This window comes from Heterodontus francisci, chromosome 12 (assembly GCF_036365525.1).
Source record: "Heterodontus francisci isolate sHetFra1 chromosome 12, sHetFra1.hap1, whole genome shotgun sequence".
NCBI lineage: Eukaryota > Metazoa > Chordata > Chondrichthyes > Heterodontiformes > Heterodontidae > Heterodontus > Heterodontus francisci.
Genome location: NC_090382.1, coordinates 101,324,686 through 101,351,447, shown reverse-complemented (window position 1 = coordinate 101,351,447; position 26,762 = coordinate 101,324,686). Strand labels below are relative to the sequence as shown.

At 42.3% G+C, this 26,762-nt stretch overlaps 1 long non-coding RNA gene across 1 annotated transcript in view; it reads right to left on the bottom strand.

Moving 5' to 3' along the window:
• Positions 1-6,032: 6,032 nt before the first annotated feature.
• LOC137376019 (uncharacterized) overlaps positions 6,033-26,762 on the bottom strand; it is an 80,971-nt gene continuing 60,241 nt past the window's right edge. The window contains exon 4 of the long non-coding RNA XR_010976121.1: positions 6,033-12,825. This is a non-coding gene — a long non-coding RNA (uncharacterized lncRNA). The remainder of the gene's footprint in view (positions 12,826-26,762) is intronic.

Here is a 26,762-nt window from a genome sequence, read left to right as displayed (position 1 = left end):
GTCGATCAGGAGGGCTGGGGGAGGTGCACCAGTAGAGACAGCAGGAGCTGCTGGGGGGGCCCTCCATGGCGCCCAGAGTGCCCGATCAGGAGGATCCCCCCCCTTGGGTCCATAAGGAGGCTGCCAGGTATTACTGGGCGGCGCCTCCTCAGCTGACGAAGTGCCCTTTCACTGCTGGAAGTATGCCAGCGGCAGTGGGAAGGGGCTCTTAAGTGACAATTAATTGCTCACATAAGGGCCTCAATTGTCCTGGGATGGGCGGGCTGTTTGTCACCTCCCCCGACGCTCATAAAATTGTAGACTGGGTGGGAAGGTGATGGGAATGGTACCCCCTCACTGCCTTCCACACAATTCTCCTCCCCCCCACCTCACAAACCCCAGCCTGCTCCTGGGGAGGGCATACAATTCCGTCCAAGATTATCAACACTGCAGTCTCCTAACATAAAGAAGGGAGCACAACCATCGGAGCTACCTCAATAGTGCAGGACGCATCTCTCATGATTGCTCACACCACTACTAAGAATGCTTTAGGGTCCACAATTCAACAATCAGTCAAGGTTGGCTTCAGTTCATTTGAACAAACATTAAAGACAAACACCAAAGAGATTCAAACACCTCTTAGATTCTATGATCCAACAGATTCATTTGTAAGGCAATAGCCTCCGGTAATGGTATGTATGGCGAAGTATAGTTTCGTCAGTGTCACCACATTACCCTGTGCAAGTGGCTGCAGGCTCCGCCTCAGAAAGCACTGAGCACTCAACCTTTATCAGTTATTAGAAACAACTAAACCAGTGAGCTAACTAATAATTCCACTGCTGTAGATATGTTCAACAGACTCATATATGTGCAATTGCATGGTACACTAAAAGCTTTGTGCATTGAGGCTCTCCTAGACAGGTTTCCCTGTTTGCAGTTGTTATGTGCTGTTGATCATTGCTAATGAGTTTTGCTGTGATGCTGAATACTCCACTATTCATTATTATCATGGAATCATAGAAAGATACAGCACAGAGGAGGCCATTCAGCCCACTGTGCTTGTGCAGTCTCTTTGGTAATGCCATCCAACTAATCCCACTCCCCTGGACCTTGCCTGGAGCCCTGTAATTTTTTTCCCTTCAAGTATTTGTCCAATTCCCTTTGGAATGTTACGATTGATTCTGCTGCCACCACCTTTTCAGGCAGTGAATTTCAGGTCACAACAACTTAAGAACATAAGAACATCAGAAAAAGGAGCAGGAGTAGACCATACAGTCCATCAAGCCTGCTCTGTCATTCAATATAACATGACTGATCTTGGGCTTCAACTCCACTTTCCCGCCTGCTTCCCATTTCCCTTGATTCCCTGAGAGACCAAAAATCTATCTATCCCAGCCTTAAATATGTTCAATAACGGAGTATCTATCACCTTCTGGAGTTGGGAATTCCAAAGATTCACAACCATCCCTGTCCTAAATGATCAGTCCTTTATCCTGAAATTGTTTAGTTTAGATTAGAGATACAGCACTGAAACAGGCCCTTCGGCCCAACGAGTCTGTGCCGACCATCAACCACCCATTTATACTAATCCTACACTAATCCCATATTCCTACCACATCCCCACCTGTCCCTATATTTCCCTACCACCTACCTATACTAGAGACAATTTATAATGGCCAATTTACCTACCAACCTGCAAGTCTTTTGGCTTGTGGGAGGAAACCGGAGCACCCGGAGAAAACCCACACAGACACAGGGAGAACTTGCAAACTCCACACATGCAGTACCCAGAATTGAACCTGGGTCGCTGGAGCTGTGAGGCTGCGGTGCTAACCACTGCGCCACTGTGCCGCCCCTTAAATTTCACCATCTGCCATGGTGGGATTCGAACCCCATGCCCCCGGAACATTAGCCTGGTCTCTGGATTACTAGGCCAGTGACATTACCACTACACCACCACCTCCCTCATTAAAATTCAACCCAATGTTCATTTTCCATTCCTAGCCCACAGATTACCAGATTTATTCAGTCCAATTTCCCAACTTGGATTTGAACTCTCAACCTCTGGGTTGCTAGTCCAGTAGCATAACCACTGGGCTACCATACCCTGTTTTAGATTCCCCAGCCAGCGGAAACAACCTCTCCATGTCTACTTTGTCAAGCCCCTTCAGAACCTTGCAAGTCTCAAATGAGATCACCTCTCTTTCTTCTAAACTCCAGAGAATATAGGTCCAATTTACTGAGCCTCTCATCATAGGACAGCGGTCTCACCCCAGGCACCAATCCAGTGAACCTTCGCTGTACCGCCGTCAATGCAAGTATATCCTTCCTTAAATATGGAGACCAAAACTGCACACAGTATTCTAGATGTGGTCTCACCAAAGCCCTGTGCAATTAAAGCAAGACTTATTTATTCTTGTACTTCAATCCCCTTGAGATAAAGGCCAACATGCTATTTGCCTTCCTAATTGCTTGCTGTACTTGAATGCTAAAATTTTGTGTTTCTTTTACAAACACAGCTAAGTCTTTCTGAATATCAACATTAAAAGTTTCACACCTGTCATGAAGACCCCACCTGCTAAGAATGAGGCATATTAATTTTGTCATATGAACATTAACTTTAAATTGTTGCTGGAATGAAAAAATGACTTGTTTAAAGAGATCAGAAGTGGCTGGAAAACATGTGCATACTAGGAGACAGTGCCTGGAGACAATAGAACGGCTCCCTGATCCAATTAACCCAAATGGATTTTGATCACCAGACACTGAATGCATAAGAAAATCAGCCTTACAATTGGACAGCAGTGAACAATGATTTACTGAGGGGGAGCTAATATCACGGTGTTTTAAAAATTAAACTCTGTTACAGTCAAACCAGGCAAAGGCTGAGAGGGAACCCTTAGACCCCTTTCTCACCTGGTCGTAACATGCCTTTCAAAAAATATTCTGCTTTTCTATTCTTATGATCAAAATGAATAACCTCACACTTCCTCACATTATACTCTATCTGCCACCTTGTTTCCCACTCACTTAGCCTGGCTACATCTCTTTTCAGTCTCTTTATGTCCTCCTCAAAGCTTGTATTTCCAACTACCTTTGTACAATCAGCAAACGTAGATATATCATTCTCTGTCTCTTCATCTAAGTTATTAATGCAGATTGTAATTAGCTGAGACCCGAGCACTGATCCTTGCGGCAGTCCACTAGTAACGACCTGCAACTTTAAATTGCCCCATTTATGCCTACTCTTTGCTTCCTCTCTTTTAACCAATTCTCCATCCATGCTAATATATTACTCTGAACATGAGCCCTTATCTTGCCTATTAACTTTTTGAGTGGCACCTTATCAAATACATTTGGAAATCCAGGTGTACTACATCTATTGGTTCCCCTTTATCTACCCTACCAGTTACATCCTCAAAAAGCTCTAATAAATTTGTCAAACACGATTTTCCTTTCATAAACCGTGTTGACTTTGCCTGATCATACTATGGTTTTCTAAGTGCATTGTTAAGACTTCCTTCATAATAGATTGCTGCAATTTCCTGACAACTGATGTCAGGCTAACAGCCCTGTAGTTCCCTGTTTTTTCTCTTGTCCTTTCTTGAATAGCTAACTTCTAATCAGCTGGGACCATTACAAAATCCAGGGAATTTTAGAAAATCATGGCCAGCGGATCCATAATCTCTGAAGCTACCTCTTTTAGAATCTTAGGATGTAGGCCTGGTCCTGGGGATTTGTCACATTTTAGTTCTTTAAGTTTCTCCTTTACTTTTTCTCTACTATTATTAATTACCTCAATTTCTTCACTCTTTTTAGCCGAAGGTTACCCTCTATTTCTGGTATTTCAGGGGAGGTGGTGGCGTACTGGTATTGTCACTGGACTAGTAACCCAGAGACCCAGGTATTGCTCTGGGAACATGGGTTCGAATCCCACCACAGCAGAAGGTGGAATTTGAATTCAATTAATAAATCTGGTATTTAAAGCTGGTCTAATGATCGCCATGAAACCATTGTCGATTGTTGTAAAAACCCATCTGGTTCACTAATGTCCTTTAGGGAAGGAAATCTGCAGTCCTTACCTGGTCTGGCCTACATGTGACTCCAGATCCACAGCAATGTGGTTGACTCTTACATGCCCTCGAAATGGCCTAGCAAGCCACTCAGTTCAAGGGCAATTAGGGATGGGCAATAAATGCTGGCCTGGCCTGCGATGCCCACATTCCATGAATGAATATAAAAAAAAAACTTGTGTCTTCTATTGTGAAGACAGATAAAAATATATGTTGAGCTTCTCTGCCATTTCTTCATTCTCCATAATAATTTATCCTGTCTCTGCTTCTAAGGGACCAACATTTACTTTAGCTACTCTCTTCTTTTTTACATACTAATAAAATCTCTTACAATCTGCTTTACTAATCCTAGCTGGTTTGCTCTCATATACTATTTTTTCCTTTTTATCAACTTTTTAGTGGCCCTTTGCTGTTTCTAAAACACTTCCAATCCTCAGACTTGCTACTATTCTTTGCAACATTATAAGCCTCTTTTAATCTAATACTATCCTTAACTTCCTTAGTAAAACCTGAATGGATCTTTCTTGCTGAGTTTTTTTTAATGGAATCTATTTTTGTTGAACATGTTGAATTGTTTACCACTGTTTATTTACTGCCGTAACTTTTAGTCTATTTACCCAAGCAACCTCAGCCAGCTCTCTCCTCATACCTATGTAATTGACTTTGTTTAAGTTTAAGATTCTTCTTTGTGATTGAAGTATATTGCTTTCAAACTCAACACGGAATTCAGTTGCATTATGATCACTATTTCCCAGCCTATCCATTACTCTGAGACTACTAATTAGCCCTGCTTCATTACACAATACCAGAACTAATATTGCTTTATCCCTAGTCTGTTCCACAATGTATTTCTCCAAGAAACTCACAAAAACATCCCACAAACATATCTTTCAGACCACTCTTGCCAATTTGATTGTCCCAGTCACCACTCTTTGAGCTGTGCCTTTAATTCTCTAATCTGCTTGACCATATGCCAGTTTTGCGTATGGCTCGGGTAACAATCCATAAATGATCACCTTTGATATTCTGCATTTTAATTTGAATCCTAACTCCTCAAACTTTCTCAGCAGAACATCATTCCAAGTTCTACCTGTGTCACTGGTTCCTACGTGGACCATGACAACTGGATCCTCCCCCTCCCCCTCCAAGTTCGTCTCCAGCCACAAGATGTCCTTAAACCTGTACCAGGCAGTAACACATCTTCAGAGCTCCTCGTCACAGCTGCAGAGAACAGTATCTGTCCCCCTGACTATACTGTCTCCTATCACTACCACATTCCTTTTCACTCCCTCCACTTGACTGGCATTGTGCACCATGGTGCCATGATCAGTATGCTCATTCACCCTATAGTCCTTGTTCGCACAAGTAGCAAGCACCTCATACCTGTTGGTCAAAGTCAAGGGCTGAGGTTCCTCCATCAACTTAATGTGTCAATCATTTTTTCCTTATATCCTCTCTGGTTGTTTTGTCAATCACCTGAAATCTGTGTCCTCTGGTTACTGACCCTTCTGTCAAATTGTCAATGTTGCAAAGAAATGTTGCTCTTCCCATTAGCAACTCATTGGTCTGAATGTGAGGACACAGCTAAAGATTCTGTGCATATTTCCCTTTAACAAAGCAGGAACAAATTTTAACAAGCAAAGCTTTTATGAGAGGAGAGTGTGGGCTTCATTTCCATCAACAAAAGATCTACTCTCTCTTTCTAATGATTTTTTTTAGTTGTTTACACTGATAGTTTGTTAAACATAATCTCGAGAAAAAATTACAGCCTAAATGCAAAGAAAGCCATCATCACGTTGTTCCCCTCAGGTATAAAGTTTGTAGTACATTTCATGTCCAATTTAATGGAACTCAGTTAGAAGATGTTCTCATTAATAAATTTGTCTGGAAGAAAGCTTGACTTTCATATATCGAAGAGCAATAAATAAAAGCAGAGCATGAAAATTATTTCATTCTTTATTCATTTGAGGGACAGTATGAAAAAATTCAAAATGCATTTGTCATGTTGATATTCCTTTTATATTTATCTCATGGAACAAGTCATTATAAATGAAAATCACGCTAATTAAAGGGCCTATTCCAAGGCAGCTGGTGTTACAGCAACAACTTGCATTTATACAGCACTTTTAACTGAATAAGACATCCCAAGGCAGTTCACAGGAGTGTTACCAAGCAAAATTTGACATCAGACTACATAAGGAGATATTAGGACAGAAGACTGAAAGTTTGGTCAAAGATTTAGGTTTTAAGGAGCGTCTTAAAGGACAAAAGAATGGTAGAGGGACAGAAAGGTTTAGAGCAAAATCCTGCAGTTGGGGCCTAAGCAGCTGAAGACACTGCCACAATGGGGGAACGATTAAAATTGAAGGTGCTCAAGATTCTAGAGTTAGAAGAGCACAGAGATCTCGGAGGGTTGTAGGCCTGGAGGAGGTTAGAGATTAGGAGGTGCCAGGCAATGGAGGGATTTGAAAACAAGGATGTGAATTTTAAAATCAAGGCATTACTCAATCAGGAGCCAATGTAGGTCAGCGAGCACAGGGGCAATGAGTGAATGGTGCAAATAAGGACAAGGGTAGCAGAGGTGAATTAACTAATCTATCGGACACATCCTGGTTCAGACTCTGCACTGCTCAGTAACAGTTCTTCAGTCTAATTGGTAAAGGAGACTCCACTTGCTTGCTCTGTTCACACAGGTCCCAGGTCCCCTGTAGAGGGCACTGCACTGAAATGGCTTTCTAATCACACTAAGTTGCAGTACAAATTCCCATAACAAGCCTGTGGGCAAGTGTAAACACAATGAACAGCTGGTGCTGTTCATTCACAGCTGACTGCAAAATCCAGGCTATTATCAAGGACAAAATATGTGATATCTAAGCAATATCTGATCAGCATTGGGAAGCCATGTTTTTTTTGTGTAACAAGTCTGACCTCTAGTGGCTACCTGCTATCTAGCATATGATAGTTGCAAACTATTTAATGTGGACCCCTGCAGGTACCCTCCTGAAAATGTAAGTTGTTACTGTAATGAAGGTTGACACGTCACTCCAGTTTTTAAGAAGGGTGAAAGGAGGAACCAAGGAAATTACAGACCAGTTAGCCTGACATCTGCAGTGGGCAAGTTGCTGGAGTCTATAATCAAGGATAGGGTGACTGAACACCTAGAAAAATTTCAGTTAATCAAGGACAGCCAGCATGGATTCATGACGGAAAGGTCATGCCTGACAAATCTCATTGAATTTTTTGAGGAGGTGACTAAGGTAGTGGACAGGGGAATGTCTATGGATGTTATTTGTATGGACTTCCAGAAGGCATTTGATAAAGTCCCACATAAGAGACTGTTAACTAAGGTAGAAGCCCATGGAGTTGAGGGCAAATTATTTACATGGTTAGGAAGTTGGTTGAGTGGTAGGCGACAATGGGGATAATGGGTAAGTACTCTGATTGGCAGGATGTAACTAGTGGTGTCCTGCAGGGATCTGTGTTGAGGCCTCAATTATTCACATTATTCATTAACGATTTGGATGATGGCACAGTAGGTCATATATCCAAATTTGCTTATGATGCAAAGTTAGGCGGCATTGTAGACAGTCTAGATGATAGCATAAAATTGCAAAGAGATATTGACAGACTAGGTGAGTGGGCAAAACTGTGGCAGATGGATTTCAATGCGGGCAAGTGTGAGATTATCCATTTTGGACCAAAAAAGGGTACTTTCTAAATGGGAAGAGGTTAAGTACAGTGGATGTCCAAAGAGACTTGGGGGTTCAGGTGCATAGATCTTTAAAATGCCACGAGCAAGTGCAGAAAATAATCAAAATGTCTAATGGAATGCTAGCCTTTATATCTGGAGGATTGGAGTATAAAGACACAGAGGTTATGCTGCAGCTGTACAAAACCCTAGTTAGACCCCACTTGGAGTATTGTGAGCAGTTCTGGGCACCACACCTGAGGAAGGATATATTGGCCTTGGAGGGAGTGCAATGTAGGTTTACAAGAATAATACCTGGACTACAGGGGTTAAGTTTCAAGGAGAGATTACACAAATTAGGCCTGTTTTCGCTAAAATTTAGAAGGTTAAGGGGTGATCTGATCGAAGTCTTCAAGATATTAACAGGAAAAGACAGGCTAGATAAAGATAAACTATTTCCGCTGGTTGGAGATTCTAAAACTAGGGGGCATAGTCTAAAAATTAGGACCAGACCATTCAGGAGAGATGTTAGGAAGCACCTCTTCACGCAAAGGGTGGTAGAGGTTTGGAACTCTCTCCCACAAACAGCAGTTGAAGCTAGAACAGTTGTTAATTTTAAATCTGAGATAGATAGATTTTTGTTAAACAAAGATATTAAGGGATATGGGCCAAAGGCAGGTATATGGAGTTAGGGTGCGAATCAGCCATGATCTCATTGAATGGCGGGACTTGCTTGAGGGGCTGAATGGCCTACTCCTGTTCCTATGTTCTTATGACAGTATTCAAGGATTATTAGAGTACAAGCTAAAGATTGGCATGGATTTTAATGTGGGTAAATGTAATACAATTGATGCAAGAATAAGAAACTTGCCTCGTCAACACAATGAAAGTCCTTTAGAAAAGTAGAGAAATGAAAAGGAAAAGAAAAAGGTTTTAATTTACTGACCATTTACTGACAGTAACCTGTCAATGTGGGGCTGTTATCAAAGAGGCTACTTAATTTATTGGATTATATTTTTATAAAGTAGAAATAAGTTATTATAACCTTGCCCTGATCATTCACAAAATAATATTTGTAATTTGTATGAAATGTTTACACATTTAAAATAAAGTCAGTGTGTTGGAGAAGGTTCAGAAAGAGTGAACAGGACAATTCTGGAGCTTAGGGCTCTCAGTTATGAAGAAACACTAACATTGCATTTTCATATTTGATAAAGGACATGATCCCAGGTTTGAAAACGTAGGTTTGATCAGGTCATTTTGCTGGAACTGAGAGCAAAGAATAAGCAGGTACGAGTACAAAATGAGCAAATCCCAAATAATGCTGGAGACTAGAAGCATTTTTTTTCTGAGGGAGGAATGGATAGGTAGAAAGGCCTCTCGACAAAAAAAAACGCTGCCTTATTTTTTCTTCAAAAAGGAGCTGGATACATATGTGGTTCAAAGCAAGGTTGAAGCTTTAGGGATAAGTGTAAATAAAAAAGATCAACTACCCTATGGGGCGTGGGGATGCTTTTGTCACTGGTACAGTGAAAATATCATCCATGGAAAGCGAGCACAGTTTAAAAAGCTGAATAGATATTGTGTGACTGGGGTAAGTCTTTACTTTGAACTACAGTGAAAAACAGGTGATAGTGAATTGTTTGCCCATTTTACATCTCTCCCTGTATTTATTTATATCCATTGAAGCCTATGAATTAGCCAGGAAATAAAAAATTTGAGAGATGTAAACAGCTTGCTAACTCACTATCATCTTGTTTACACGAGTCAAAATCTGGTCCATTGGGTGGGATTTAACCCCGGGTGGCCCGGAACTGGCCTCAGACTGAAATGTTGGTGGTGAACACGCTTCCGCCTTGCCTGGGGATCCACCCGTAGTTTGCGGGTCGCCGGGCTTTAACTGGTGTGAGGCGGGACTTCCACCCACTTGAGGTAGGAAGTCCCACCAAATAGAGCTGCTGGCCAATCAGCGGGCCTGCAGCTAGCTGTCCCAGCAGTGCCACTGGGAGCGGTGGCCACTGCTGGGACTACAGCCCAGCTTGAAGAAGAAGATGTCAGGGAGCCCGGAACAAGGGTAAGTTTTGGTTGCCTCACCAGGGGTGGTCGGTCGGGCCCCAGCAAGGCAAGGGTGGTCAATTGGGGGGATGGGGCTGTGTTGGGTTTTGGGGGTGGTTGGGGTAGTGGGGGCGGCCCGATCATGAGGGCCCCCCTCGGGCCGTCAGAGAGCCACCTGCTTTTGTCAGGCGGCTTCTCTTGGGCCTCGGCAGCCTGACTAGCCACGGGTAAAATCCCCTTGGAGGCAGGCGAAGGCCCTTATGTTGCTCTTAAGTGGCCACTTAAGGGCCTTGATTGGCCTGGGGCAGGTGGGCTGTTTTTCGCTGCTTCTGGAGCCTCCCACTCCATTTTACGCCACACCCCTGCCACAATCCCGCACTTTGGGGGGGTGTAAAATTGATCCCCATTGTCTTTGTTCAGCCAAATAGACTGTTTTCAGTGGGGTTCCACAGGCCTCTGCTAGGGCCTTTGCTTTTCATGATATATGTTAATGATTTAGACTTAAATGTAGGGAGCGTGATTAAGAAGTTTGCAGATGATGCAGAAATTGGCTGCGTGGTTGATAGGGAGAAAGCTATAGACTGCAGGAAGATATCAATGGACTAATCAGGTCGGCAGAAAAGTGGCAAATGGAATTCAATCCAGAAAACTGTGAGTTATTCCTTTTGCAAGGGGCAAGCAAGGCAAGGGAATTACACAATAAGTGGTAGGATACTGAGAAGTGTAAATGAACATGGCCACGCATCCATGAATGTGGTAGGACAGGTAGATAAGGTGGTTAAGAAGGCATACGGAATACTTTCCTCTATTAGCCAAGGCGTGGAATAAAAGAAGCAGGAAGGTTATGCTAGAGCTTTATAAAACACTAGTTAGGCCGCAGCTAGAGTACTGTGCACAGTTCTAGTCACCGCATTACAGGAAGGATATGAACGCACCAGACAAGGTACAGAGGAGATTTACGAGAATGTTGCCAGGAATGGAGAATTTTAACTATGGGGAAGATTGGATAGGCTGGGGTTGTTTTCTTTGGAGCAGAGGAAGCTGAGGGGAGATTTAATTGAGGTGTATATAAATTTGAGGGTGCTGGATAGAGTAGATAGGAAGGATCTAGTTTCTTCAGCAGAGAGGCCAATAGCCAGGGACATAGGCTTAAAGTAATTGGTAGAAGCATTAGAGGGGAATTGAGGGGAAATTCTTTCATCCAGAGGATGGTGGGAGTCTGGAACTCACTTCCTGAAAGGGTGGTAGAGTCAGAAATCCTCACTGCATTAAAAAAAGAACTTGCATATGAACTTAAGGTGCTGTAACCTGCAAGACTACAGGCTAAATGCTGGAATGTGGGATTAGGCTAGACAGCTCTTTTCTGGCCAGGACAGACATGATGGGGCCGAATGACCTCTTTTTGTGCTTTAAATTTATATGTTTCTATGATTCTCATTTTGTGTTATATTACATTCCTATATCACGCTGAATACCTTAAAACTTAATGTTGTTCCCCACAAGCTGGTGAACTTGACAATAGTCAATTGAGTGCATGGTGTGCAATTTTATCAAAAGAGGGAAATAGAATTCATTGATCTGATTAGCAAATAGCTGCGCTGGCTTCCTGAATAATTCTATTGATACTAAAACTCAAACTCAATGGTACTGCTTGCTCATAAAAGCTGTTGACTTACTGTCAATCAAATGGACTAATCTCCATGATGCTGTCTGACATTTACATTCATATTGCTTACAATAAGTCTACTGTTATTTGTAGATAATCAGTGTATATAATCTGGTGATATTTAACACCGAAGAGATTGAATTGTGTGTGACTTGCTGCTATCAAACATTTTATGATTCATTGGCTTAAAAATAACCACTATCTAGATACTGGCAACAGAATTTTACACCTTACTGGAATTATTAAGCATTTGGTTACAACGTTACCTCTGTTATGTGGCCATCTCATGTCTCAGCAGCTAACCAATGGAACACTTGATTCCCAAGGACAAGCGTTTAATGATGTGGAAATGCACACGCTAGTGAAAAACGAAATAGATCACTTAAAAGCAGTTAGAGGATCAGTAACTAATATTTGTTCGGGATATGAAGCTTTTAAAATGCATTGGCTGACACGGAGAAATATGCGACAGCACTGTAATACCAGATAATTTCAAATGACTTACTACTCCCTGGACATTGACTTCTCAATTCTGGGAGTCACCAGGTGAAAGAGAGCCAGTTGTCACCAAAGAAAAGGGAGGCACTTGTCCATGGAGAAAGAAAGGGAGAGAGAAAGTTAGAGGGAGAGGGTGTCATGCTGTTTACAATTGATTGAGGCTACAGAAGCTGTTCAGAAACAGTAAAACTGCTCAGACATTGGTTCTTCTGGTTTCTGATTGTGCTACTCCACCCTCACTCTACAGATCAAATCTTTAACATTATACAACCAAGTGCAGACACATTGAATATGATTTTTGTTCATAGCTGTTACAAAGAAAACAGAAGGAAAAAAACACTTAAGCTGAAAAGAAGGTATGGAAAGATGTCCTTTGTTTTGGTTTGGCATCCCAAATGTGTATAGATGGCTGTCACTGGGATCTTCCCAGAACAGTTCTTTCTAGGCGATGTTGAAGATCAGTTTGGGTAGGCTTTCCAAGAGGTGCAGTTACAGAGACTTCAAATAGGTCTTTCAGCAGAAATGCAGCAACAAGTTTTCAGTTCCCACACATTCGATATGCAAAGTTTCTTCAAACAGGCAGGGTTTCTTAAAATACAGGAGGAAATAGGAAACAGACACACTGTATGCAGGATTTGTTTTCAAGAGAGAGAGAGAGTTGCTGGGTCTTCTTCTGGCAGGCAAAAAACAACTGTCTGTTGTAACAGTTCAAACTGAAACTAAAAATAGTTCAGAAGTCAAGCCTCCTGACTTCTATAAATCTTGACATCTCCCAAGTCAAAAACAACCCCTTGTGATTATCCACAGACAGGTGCCTTCCAGTAAGACTTGTTTACGAGCCAAATCCTGGAACCTTCTGGTGACTTCTTTAAAAAAAATACAAAGTTCAGCATCTCTTCAAGATTCCAAATGAATCAGTGTCCATAATTCAAATATAAGTACATAAAACATATTTTACAAAAGAAATAGACACAATTTCGTAACAATACAATAGACTCTGAAAAGAAATTTGAACTGTATGATATTCATTTTACTACAGCACCTCATACAGTGGTAAAATAAAAGCAAAATACTGCAGATGCTGGAAATCTGAAATAAAAACAAGAAACGTTGGCAATACTCAGCAGGTTTGGCAGCATCTGTGGAGAAAGAAGCAGAGTTAACTTTTCAGGTCAATGACCCTTCATACAGTGGAACTGAATAAAGGACTTCCAGACAAGACACACTGAATTATAAAAGAACTCTTTTACACCACAAATGATTTACCAAATTAGTCCAGTGAGTAATTGAGCCAAACGGACAATACATTTCTAAGCTTTGTTTGCATAAATGGGCTTGTGTAGCTGACTTTAGACAAGGCAACACTAGATGGTTACAATTGGTTACAACAGGAGCAATGCAGCAACTCACCAAGGTTTCTTCAGTAAAACCTCCCAAACCTGCGACCTTCACCACATTGAAGGACAAGGGGAGCAGGTGCAATGAATCACCATCACCTCCAAGTTTCCCTTCAAAGTCATACACCAACTTAGAAATACATCACCATTCCTTCATTATCAGCTGCTGACTCCATTCCTCTCTCTGGAACTGTCTGAGACTAAACCAGACTGTTTGCAACCTTGGTGTCGTATTTGACCCTGAGATGAGTTTCTGAACACATACTCGTATCATCACTAAAATCATCTATTTCCATCACCATAACATTGGCCAACTTATTCCCTGCCTCAGCTCAACTGCTGCTGAAGCCCTCATTCATGTCTCTGCTACCTCTAGACTTGGCTATTCCAACACACACCTGGTATCCCACATTCACCCTCTGTAAACTTGAGGTCATCCAAAGCTCTGCTGCCCGTGTCCTAACTCGCACCAACCCATTCATCCATCACTCCTGTGCTCGCTATTTTACTTTGGCTCCTGGTCTAGCAACAATTTGATTTTAAAATTCTCATCCTTGTTATCAAATCCCTCCATGGCCTCGCCCCTCTATATCTCTGTAATCTCCTCCAGCCTCACAACACTCCAGGTATCTGCACTCCTCTAATTCTGGACTCTTGAAAATCCCTGAATGTAACTGCTCCACCATTGGTGGTTGTACCTTTAGCTGCCTAGGCCCTAAGACCTGGAATTCCCTCTTATACCTCTCTGTCTCTCGACCTCACTTTCCTCCTTTAATACACCCCTTAAAATCTACCTCTTTAACCAAGTTTTTGGCCATCTGACTGAATATCTCTTTACATGGTTCAGCGTTATATTTTGTTTTATAATGCCCCTGTGAAGCGTGTTGGGATGTTTTGTTATGTTAAAGGTGCTACATAATTTTAAGTTGTTGTTCCTTGGCCAAAATCCAGAACTCCCTTAACATCAATGTGGGAGAACCTTCACCCCATTGACTGCAGTGGTTCAAAAAGGCAGCTCTCACCACCTTCTCAAAGGCAATTAGAGATGGTCAATAAATGCTAGCCTTGTGAGCGGCACCCACATCCTGAAAATTGATTATTAAACATGGTCCTCATTGTTCTTTGGTAACACAAGAGAAAATTGGTGAGGTTTCTTACTCTTGATCCCATCCTGCAACCACTGTCAGAGCTGTGCATCAGTTAACAGTTATAAATGATCTGCTGAAGTTAAATAGACCGTCAAAAATCATTGCCAAGAATGCCACTTGAATAATGACTAACTGCGTACAGTATTGGAAGGTGATCAATGGAACTCCAACATAGCGAGAAGTCAATGCCTTCAGGAAAGGAGGAATGGAATTTAGCAGAGAAACTTGGCAAAACAAAACTGCCACAGTAATTGTTCTATCCCCAAGGCTTTTAGGAAACCTTTCCACTTCATTGAGAGAAACCTCATTGAAATTCTCTATTCAGGAAATTGCCAACCTCTGGTCCATGTTTTTCCATCCATTAGAGCTTCTGAACGGAAAACCAGAGGATGGGGGATTCACAATTTCCTGATATGTGGAAAATCTCCATACGAAAATCTGAAAAATGCAACCTGCATAATTCATTATGGTAGTTAATAATTTATTTAAAGAATACACTTTACCCACTCAACGTTGCATAATTCACAATTTCTGTTGATTCAAATTTTTCCAGCACAAAATTCTTACTTTCCTATGTCATTTACATGCATCAAGATAATTCACATTGTTTTGGTCCAATTATCAGGAAGAGACTAAAGAAAGGGAAAAAAGGGACTTGCATTGTTATGACAGCTTTCACAACCTCAGGACATCCCTAAGTGCCCTACAGCCATTGAAATACTTTTGAAATATAGTCGCTGTTGTAACATAGAAAATGCAGCAACCAATTTGTGCACAGCAATACAAACATACGAATGTACAGACTAGGAGCAGGAAAAGACTATTCGGCTCTTTGAGTCTGCTCCGCCATTCTATAAGATCATGGCTGATCTGTTTGTAGACTCAACTCCAATTTCCTGCCTTCCCCCGATACCCTTTGACTCCCTTGTTTGTCAAGAATCTGTATACCTCTGCCTTAAAACCATTCAATGATCCAGACTCCACCACTCTCCAGGGAAGAGACCCTCTGAGAGAAAAAAATTCTCATCTCTGTCTTAAATGGGAGACCCCTTATTTTTAAACTGTGCCCCCTAGTTTTAGTCTCTCCCACAAGGGGAAACATCCTTTCAACACCCACCCTGTCAAGTCTCCTAAGGATCTTATATGTTTCAATATATGTTTCATCCTTCTAATCACCAATGAATACAAACCCAACCCGTCCAACCTTTCCTCATAAGATAACTCTCTCATCCCTTAAATCAGTTGAGTGAACCTTCTCTGAACTGCCTCCAATGCAGTTATATCCTTTCTCAAGTAAGGACACCAGAATTGTACACAATATTCTAGATATGGTCTCACCAATCCTCTCTACTTTTATATTCCATTCCCCTTGCAATAAACAATAACATTGCATTTGTCTTCTTAATTAGTTGCTGTACCTGAATACTAACTTTATGTGTTTCGTGTACTAGGATACCCAGATCCATCTGCATATCAGAGTTCTGCAATCTCTCTCCATTTATATAATATGCTGCTTTTCTATTTTACTGGCCAAAATGGACAAATTCACACTTTCCTGCATGATACTCCAGTTCCCATCAACAGCAATGAATTAAAGTAAGAAAAGAAAGACTCCGGATATCCCAAGGTACTTTACAGTCAATGAGCCCAGTAAGGTCCCATAGTGATAAGAGATCTTTTATGTCCTCCTGAGAGTGCAAACGGGGTCGCAGTTTAATATCTTAACCAAAATAATATGCCTCTGACCTTATTTCCTCAGTACTGCACTAGACTGTCAGCCCTAGATTTTTGAACTCAGGTCTCTGAAGCAGGAATTGAACCCACCACCTTCTGACTCAGCAACCCACTGAACTACGACTGACATGCAATGACTATGTCATCTGTTTTAGATATTGACTGAGGGATGAAAGGTAAGTCTGTCTCAATTGTTACATCCATTCTACAGGGCTGGCAAGAACTATTATAACTGCTCCTTTACTGCTTGGTCATAAGAACATATGAAATAGGAGCAAGTATAAGCCACTCAGCCCTTCAAGCCTGCTCCACCATTCAATAAGATCATGGTTGATCTCTATTTCAACCCCACCGCTGTCTTGAATATACTCAATGACTGAGCATCCACAGCTCTCCTGGGTTGAGAACCTGAAGAATTCACAACCCTTTGAGTGAAGAAATTTCGGCTCCTCTCAGTTCTAAATGACAGGCTCCTTAGTCTGAGACTGTGATGCCCTAGTTCTAAACTCTTCAAGCAGGGATAACATCCTCCCAATATCTACCCTGTCAAGCTCTTACGATTTCATATGTTTCAATCAGATCACCTCTCAGTCTTCTAAACTCTAGGGAACTCAGGTTGTCATTCTTGTACAGAGAGTCTAATGTATCTGATTGGTATGAGGAAATGTACCTTCATATGACAAGTCGAAACATTTAAGACTGAAATGTGCAATCAGAGCACCACAACATCAAAGTCAACGTAAGAAGGCTTTCCGAGTATTGCATTGTAATTTTATTTTTGTAGTTTTAACCACAGGAAATGCCAATGTGTTAGTGGTTTTTAAATGTTAAATAACAAATCAGCACTGGCAGAAATGATTTAAATACGTAAAGGAACTGGAGAAAAGTACATCTGTCTTTGCTCCCTCCCTCATTCCCATCACGTGTATCCTTGGATGTGGCACCATTGACCAAGAATTAGTTCACTTTGAGATGGTTATTCACTCAAGAGGCTGCTCTTTATTTGCAAGTGTGGACATTGAATGCTGGCAGGCTGCCTCGCCATGCAAGGCACAATTACAGGCTGATCACATCCTTGTCTAATGTCCAGCAAGAATCACCGGATAGAAATCAGGAGTAGGACCCCTGGTTGATTTTTCCTTTCCATTTAACAAGACCACTGAGGTCAGTGAGATCAGTTAAATCAACACTGAACATGGCATAGTCCAGCCTCTGACTGAGAAGTTCACCACATGGCATTCCCCATTAAAGAAAGATCTTTCATTTATAAAGCACCTTTCATGACCTCAGGACATCCCAAAGCTTGACAGCAAATGAATTCTTTTTATTGTAATGTAGGAAACACAGCAGCCAATTTTGCACAGCAAGCTCCCACAACCAGCAATCAGATATGACCAGATAATCTATTTTAGAAAGCAAGAAAAAGAGATTTGCATTTATATAGCACCTTTCATAATCTCAGGACATCCCAAAGTGCCTTATAGTCAATGAACTACTTTTGAGTTGTGGTCATTGTTGTAATGAGGAAAGACAGCAGTCATTTTGTGCACAGTAAGCTCCCACAAACAGCAATGAGTTAATGACCAGATAATCTATTTTAGAAAGCAAAAAAAAATTGTATTTATATAGCACCTTTCACAACCTCAGGACATCCCAAAGTGCTATATAGTCAATTAAGTACTTTTGAGTTGTTGTCATTATTGTAATGAGGAAAGACAGCAGTCAATTTGCGTATAGTAACACCCACAAACAGCAATGTAATAATGACCAGGTAATCAGTTTTGTGATGTTGATTGAGGGATAAATATTGGCTCGGACACCAGGGATATCTGCACTGCTCTTCTTCAAAATAGTGCCATGGGATCTTTTACATCCACCTAAGAGGGCAGACAGGACCTTGGTTTAACAGCTCGTCTGAAAGGCAGCACCTCTGACAGTGCATCATTCCCTCAGTAGTGTACTGGAGTGTGTTGTGTTTGCCTTTAAGAGTAAGGTCTCTTTAAGATGCGAATGAGCCAAGTACCAGAATGCAGTCATGTGACTACAAGCCTGAGTGACTCTATAACTGTAACACCCTAGAGGCAAGACATGTAAATAGTAGCTTTGTACTGTATATAGTTGTTAACTGTTTAATAAACCTGTCTGAAATCTTCAATCCGCTGAACTCCATGCATCTCATTTATGTTACATCAGCCAACATAAAAAGCTTCTCATTGCATGGTGACAGCTATGGTGAGAAGACAGAATCCAAAATTGAAGACCACAGGAAAACAGCTTTAAAAACTACCTACAGCTAAAAGAAAGTTTCAAGGAAATACTGGCCCAAACAGGGAAATAAGAAAACACTTACCTCAAGCTGTAGACAGGCTGAAAATCAATCACTGTGATTGGGTGAGTCAGTCTGCTGTCGGTATGGGAATCCACATTTAAAAAAAAGTTTTAAGGTGCTTGTAATGTTGATTGTTTTTAAGGCTTAGTTTAAAAAAAGGAAAATCCAATCCCTATCACAGGCTGATCAATTGTTTTGAAAGGCTCCCCCAGGCTGATCGAGGTGCCTCCTCCATTCACATAGATCGCAGCTAGACCTATAAAAAGAAGCCCATTAAATAATTCTAGGTGAAGATCTTTCATTCACTCAGCGCGTTTTTTTTTAAATCATAAAACCACTCAACATTGAACGGCTGCTTAAAAAAACTATAGCAAAAAAGTATTTGAACTGCCTTTTGCACAGCTGTGTAAACAGCACAGGCTTAGTGCTGGAAGCAAAATAAACACAACACTGCAAAACACTTCTTCTGTCAATCAAAGCAGCTAGTCTACAGAACAGTTTTTTTTAAAAGGAAAGCAGTACAAAGTCATAGAACCAGGTTTTAAAGCAAGATTTAAAGTTAAAAAAAAGCAGAAAATGCATACCAAATTTCCTAGCGTGGACTGAAAAGCCATAGATATCCTATCTGAGTTCAAACTGTTCCAACAGAGAATGCAATTATGCTTTACAGACCAAGTAATTGTGGAACCAGAAAAACAGGCTGTAAAAATAATGATAGCAATTGGAAATGAGAGATTACACAGATTATTACCTCAGGCATATCTGAAGAGGATCAGAAAGATCGCACAAAAATATGGAAAGTGCTGGAAGATCAGCTCCTATATCTCAGCTTCTAAGATCAGCCAATCAACTGCTGACCTCATTACAGCCTTGGTTCAAACATAGATAAAAGAGCTGAACTCAAGAGATGAGGTGAGAGTGACTGCCCTTGACATCAAGGCAGCATTTGACTGAGTTTGGCATCAAGGATCCCAAACAAAACTGAACTCAATGGGAATCGGGGGAAAACTCAACGCTGACTGGAGTCATACCTAGCACAAAGAAAAATGGTGTGGTTGTTGGAGGTCAATCATCTCAGCTCCAGGACATCACTGCAGGAGTTCCTCAGGGTAGTGTCCTAGGCCCAACCATCTTCAGCTGTTTCATCAATGACCTTCCTTCAATCATAAGGTCAGAAGTGGGGATGTCCGCTGATGATTGCACAATGTTCAGCACCATTCACGACTCCTCAGATACCGAAGTGGGCCCTGTAGAAATGCAGCAAATCCTGGACAATATTCAGGCTTGGGCTGATAGTGGAAAGTAACATCCACGCCACACAAGTGTCAGGCAATGACTATCTCCAACAAGAGAGAATCTAACCATCTCCCCTTGACATTCAATGGCATTACCATCGCTGAATCCCACACTATCAACATCCTAGGGGCTACCATTGACCAGAAACTGAACTGGAGTAGCCATATAAATACCGTGGCTACAAGAGCATGTCAGAGGCTAGGAATCCTGCAGTGAGTAACTCACCTCCTCACTCCCCAAAGCCTGCCAACCATCTACAAGGCACAAGTCAGCAGTGTGATGGAATACTCTCCACTTGCCTGGATGGGTCCAGTTTCAAAACACTCAAGAAACTCGACACCATCCAGGACAAAGCATTCCCACTTGATTGACACCCCATCCACAAACATTCACACTCCCTCCACCACCAATGTACAGTTGCAACAGTGTGTACCATCTACAAGATGCACTGCAGCAATGCACCAAGGCTCCTTATACAGTACCTTCCAAACCTGTGACCACTACCAACTAGAAGGACAAGGGCAGCAAATGCATGGGAACACCACAACCTGCAAGTCCCCCTACAAGCCACATAACATCCTGACTTGGAACTATATCACCGTTCCTTCACTGTCAACTGAGTCAAAATCCTGGAACTCCCTTCCTAACAGCACTGTGGGTGTACCTACCTCACATGGACTGCAGCGGTTCAAGAAGGCAGCTCACCACCACCTTCTCAAGGGCAATTAGGGATGGGCTATAAATGCTGGCCTAGCCAGTGATGCCCATATCCCATGAATGAATTAAAAAAAAAATCATGTGCCCAAAGAAAGCTGGCAAGCATACATTCAAGGTGAAGATTGACACTGGCGCTAGCGCAAATATCCTACCAGTCCGAATCCTCAAAGATATGTACCGGAGTTGTTGGCGATCAATGATACAATTGACAAATGCAAAGTTGTCGGTATACAATGGATCACCCATCCCTTGCAGTTGCACATTAACAATGAAATGCAGCTCTGGTAAGTCGGTTTGGAAACCACAAACGTTCTACCTAGTAGACACGAGCGAGCCGGCAGTGGCAGGACTGCCAGCATGTAAGGATCTCAACATTATAACTATACACGAGAGCATTGCCAAGAGGAAATCTCCTAGGTCCGGAAACAGCCCGCAGACTCTGACCAGCATCAAACGGTGCAGTCTGGAAATCCAACAACAGCACAACTATGCTACATCTTCACTTCTGCTCTCTAGGGAAGTGTCAGCAGCACAACAAGCCAAAACGGACTGGTAGCTCCATGAGACCAAGTATTTTTCCCCCAGCTGGTCCTCAACCTTGAGCCCCAAGCCTTCAAATGCAGTGGATGAGGAGAGGCGAAGGACACACAATGCCCTGAGGAGGCAGAGCAGGAATGAGTTGAAGCATTGTCTGTTGACTCTTCAAGATGATAAGAATGATAAGGCCCCGAAAGTGGTCATCTTGAGAAAAGCAACAGAGTATGTTAGCAGGCTGAAGGCAGAGCAACAGAAAGTGAGTGCAGAGAGGGAGAAACTTCAGAAAGAACAGCAACAGATGAGACGCAAACTCCCTGAGCAAGAGTTGTCAAACCACAGAGACGACCTATGGGGCTGAATTTTACCAGCCCATCGACGCCACAGGTCGCAGCATGAGGGCCGGTAAAATGTTGTGGGGAGACACCCGCCTCGACCCGTGACTTCGAGAAGGCCCGACCATATATTTCCGGCGGCGGGGGGACCTCAGTGCGGCCCCCATGCCGCCTGGCGGCTGGCCCTTCCTCTGCATATTTAAATTGACATTAAATTACATTCAAATGAACTTACCTGCCCGCCCATGCCGATATTACAGCCTCTGTTCGGGCTTCGCGCACCTTCGGAACTCCACACAGAGTTCCGAGGCGAGAATTTGGTGGGGAGGGGGGGTGTCATAAAAATTTCAGGTAGGAAGGTTGGAGGAGCGGGGAAATCAATTTTTATTGGATGTGGGGATGGTGGGAGGGGCTTATAGGCCAAATGTTATAAGTTTAAGGGGTAAAGTTCGGGCAGGGAAAAAGGAATGTGTTGGTCATTTCAGGCATTGAAATGGCCTTTGGGGGGTGGGGGAGGGCCATCCACAAATTTTTTAGTTTTTAATAAAATTTTAGTGCTGCTGCTGCCCGTTTAAAAATTTCAATTGTAAGGAATAATAGCCCTTTAAAAACGGTGCCGGCACCTGCGTGGTGACGCCGGACGACGTTGCTGGGGATGCGGAGGCAGCCCCTCCATGTCATTGGGGACGGCTGCTCTGCCTCCACTATTTAAATGAGTCCCCGTGCGTAATATCGGGGGGGCACCTCGGCAGTCACTGAATGAGGGCACCCACCAAGTTCAAAGGGCGCTGCCGTGCAATGCAACGCCCGAATAAAATTCAACCCATGGACTTTTGAGCCTCTATATTTGTAAAGCTTAAAATCTCCATACATGTGTAAATACTTTTGATATTGTCTAGTGTTATATGTTTCTACTTTTAGCATACCAGATTTAACTTTGGAAAGAAGGGGGATGTTGTGTGATTGCCTGTCAGAGTGATGTCCCTTTAAGATCTTAGTATGCTAATGAGTCAAGTACCAGGATGCAGTCATGTGACTATAAACTTGTGTCACTGTAACTGTAACTCCCTAGAGGAAAGTCATGTAAATAGTAGCTCTGTACTCTATATAGTTGTTAGCTGTTTAATAAACCTGTTTGCAATCTTCAATCAACTGAACTCCACGCATCTCATTTATGCTGCATCAGACAACATAAAAAGCTTTTCAATGCAGAGTGTCAACCTACATATTTATATCTCTAGAATGGGACTTGAACTCACAATTTAAAGCCACAAAGGTGAGAGCCCTTGCACTGAATTAAGGCTGATACTTTAGTGAGTGGAGCTGAGAATAGCTTTTTAAATGAATTAACAAGTGGAGTACAAATCATTCCTACTGACTGGATAATTGTTGCTTTTGACTGAGAGCATTGGTTGAGTCTGGCTCATCTAATTATGGAATGAAATACTTCACAGTTCCAGAATTGTTATCCATCATTTTTTCTTGCCTGAGAGTTAAAGACAAGAGAGACAATTAAGAGCATTTTCTTTCTAATTTAAACCGGAACAAATGAGTTGTTGATAGTGTTTGATTGATCAGGATTTGATTGTATCAGTCTGTCCACTTATCTGTGTTCACTGTGTTTGATTGCTTAAACCTCTGGGTAGAGTTGCAGAGTCAAAAGTGAAAGTAAAACACACAGCTCGAAGCTTCTACAGAACACACACGCTGGCTGCTCTGGAAGACATGTACTGAAATCATGTAAAAACTTTTATAGTTAAGTGCTGCAAATAAACCAGTTGGTGATTTAGCACAAGTGTGATATCTGCATTGCTCTGAGATAAATCGGATATCCAAACTAAACCCAGTAACCCAGCTAAACAACATGGGTGATTGAAAGAATAGATAACTTTGGTAACAGTAGTAAAATCTTTCACAACCATCTTAATAGTCAGAAGCCATGAAGGATTGTATTGGGCTCTTGAAGGATTATAGGGCAAGAGAACTGCCAGGATGTGGCAGTGTTTTAAATGGTTCCTTTGCATCAATCATTCTCCACAGCAAACTATGCTCAGTTACCAGCAATGCAATCTGTAATTGGCTTGAAAGTTGCAAATGTCAACGTGGAAGCAGATATAATCCGATACATTGTCCTTGTATAAGACCCTAGTTAGGTCTCATTTAGAACACTGTGACCAGTTTTGATTGTCTGACATGGTGGATGATATAAAAACCCCACAAATTGTTCAGTGCAGGGCCACTAGATTGATGCATAGTTTAAAGGCCCTTAGTTGCCACAACGGGTTAGAGAGCTGGATCCCTTTACTCCAGAAAAGGGTAAACCTTGACCACATACGATTGGGTCTTTAAAATAACAAAAGAACTAGACTGTGTCCAGATGAATATATGAATTAGATCATTTAAGGATAGCCAGAGAACATTGATATAAGTTACATAACAATGCTGACAATTACTGTCTAGATTGACATGTGAGGTAACAGCCCAAGATATTGCCTAACCAGGAAGCACTTTAGGTCAGTGCACACGGGTAATGGATGAACAGGACTGAGTGCAAGTTAGGATATGGGCAGCAGAGTTTTGGGTGTGGCTATACACAAAGTGCATTACAGGTCAATTGGCTAAACACAGCACATGGCACTCTCAGGTGCCTCACTCCCATTACAATGCAGTTTTCATCTACAATTGCATTGCATTCAAACATTTTCTGATACATACAGTCGAGGGGGTTTTACATAGGTTGCAGCTCCTCTGTGTGCTATGACAGGAGGGTTGTAAATGGTGGACTTTCCCCATTCAGCCTTTCTCACCAAGTTTCAGTACTTCCCTCAGTGAGCAGTCCTGGACATTGGAACATTCCAGTCTGCAACACTCGCACATGGAAAGCTCCTTACACTGGAAAACAAACAAAATTTGGGCAGATCAAAGAGCAGCTTTCATTGAGTTAATGGTCTTCCAGCGATGTTTATCTCAGCATGCCTCCCTGGAAAAAGCCTGCAGAACACAGCCCTGCATTACAGAGCTGTTTGAGATGAACCTCGACAAAAACCATGAATCTCTTTCCAGACATTCTTTGCAAAGTCACATTCCAGAAGGAAGTGGACAGCAGTCTCTTTCTCCACCGCAGCCACCTCGAGTACAGTGTGCAGTGGCACTAAGATTCCGGGTGTGCATGAAGGAACTGACGAGGAGGGCCCTTCTCACCAACAGCCAAGCTACCTCCTGGTACTTGTGGGAAAGTTCTGGCAATGAGGAAACATCCACCAGGATCCAGCATCTCATTTTTCCATAGGACTTCGAGGATGATGCGTGCAGACCACTGCCTGATCAACTTGTGGTCCAAGGTATTTTTCTGCACAAACTTTTCTACGTGGGACAGGTGACATGGCATGGCCCAACTGAATGGAGTATCCACAGAAATGCTTCAAGACCCATCCTCATCCTTTGTAACAGCGGGGACAGATATGTGCAACATATATCACACTGATGCCCACTCATCCTTAGGGATCAGTGCGATGTCTGCTGTACCTAATGAATCCAGTAGGTGCTCAACCTCCTCTAATATCCTGAGCAGCAATGGTTCAGAGGGACATAACCTTTCAAAATTTTGTAAGTTCTCTTTTGAGGTGTCTTGCCCTTTAAAACTTGTTTGTCACTCATTCTGCAAAACAAAATCGTGCTACTGTTGTACTACTAAGGATCTGCCAATGAACAATCTAATAATTTTGTCACCCTGTTGATTTTTTTTCAGTGTTTTACCCCAATACACTTATCAACCAAAACTAGAACAGTTGCATCCGTTTTGCACTTTGTTCAATAAGTTGTTTCCTGAAGTAAAAGCTCATTTTGCTAAACTGGCTTTTTCAAACTCTGAACTTGTGCTCTGGAATGCTCTCAGTTAAGAGGAAAGCAAAATACTTGCACAATAATTTAAAATGTCTCTATGTGCTTACTAGAGGTGTAAAAGTTTTGTAAATTCAACAAGTGCCTATTACGATTGTTTACTGCTTATTTCTCTGTCGATTTTCACCGCTCTTCTTCTGAAAGCCATGAATTCTTGGTGGGATAGTTTCAAGGAACTGCTCTCTTTTTCTTTTTCTTTTATTCGTTCTTGGGATGTGGACGCCGCTCACTAGGCCAACATTTTTTGTCATCCCTAATTGCCCCTGAGAAGGTTGTGGTGAGCCACCTTCTTGAATCCCCTGCAGTCCATGTGGTGTAAGTACACGCATAGTGCTGTTAAGGAGGGAGTTCCAGGATTTTGACCCAGTGACAGAGAAGGAACGGTGATCTATTTCCAAGTCAAGATGGTGTGTGATTTGGAGGGGAACTTCCAGGTGATGGTGTTCGCATGCATCTGCTGCCCTTGTCCTTCTAGGTGGTGGGGGTCGTAGGTTTGGAAGGTATTGTCGAAGCAGCATGGTGAGTTGCTGCAGTGCATCTTGTAGATGGTACACACTTGCTGCCACTGCGTGTCAGTGGTGGAGGGAGTGAATGTTTAAGGTTGTGGATGGGGTGCTTTGTCTTGGATAGTGTCAAGCTTTTTGAATGTTGTTGGAGCTGCACCCATCCAGGCAAGTGAAGAGTATTCCATCATAATCCTGACTTGTGCCTTGTAGATAGTGGACAGGCTTTGGGGAGTCAAGAGGTGAGTTCCTCACCACACAATTCCCAGCCTCTGACCTGCTCTTGTAACCATGGTATTTGTGTGGCTGATCCAGTTCATGTTCTGGCCAATTGTAACCCCGCCAACATTTGATAGTGGGGGATTGTTGAGCACCAAGGAGAGATGGTTAGATTTTCTCTTGTTGGAAATGGTCATTGATTGGCACTTGTGTGACAAGAATGTTACTTCCACTTATCAGCCCAAGCCTGAATGTTGTTCAGATCCTGCTGCATGTGGGTACGGGCTGTTTCATTATCTGAGAAGTTGCGAATGGTACTGAACACTGTGCAATCTTCAGCGAACGTCCCCACTTCTGACCTTATATTGGAGGGAAGGTCATTGATGAAGCAGCTGAAGATGGTTGCACCTAGGACGCTACCCTGAGGAACTCCTGCAGCAATGTTCAGAGGCTGAGATGACTGATAGCTCACCAAACTGGTGGCCATGTATGGACTTAGTAAGTGCTGGCAGATGATTTCACTATAGGGCCTGATACTGTAGTCACCCAATGTCCACGCATACACACAAGGGTTGCAGCATAGTATTCGGGAGTAAGAGGACTGACCAATTTCACCCACACTAATCCAAGGGCACCGAAGTCAATTGCAGCTTCCCTGCCACAAACTTGCATAAGACCAGTTAACTCAAAA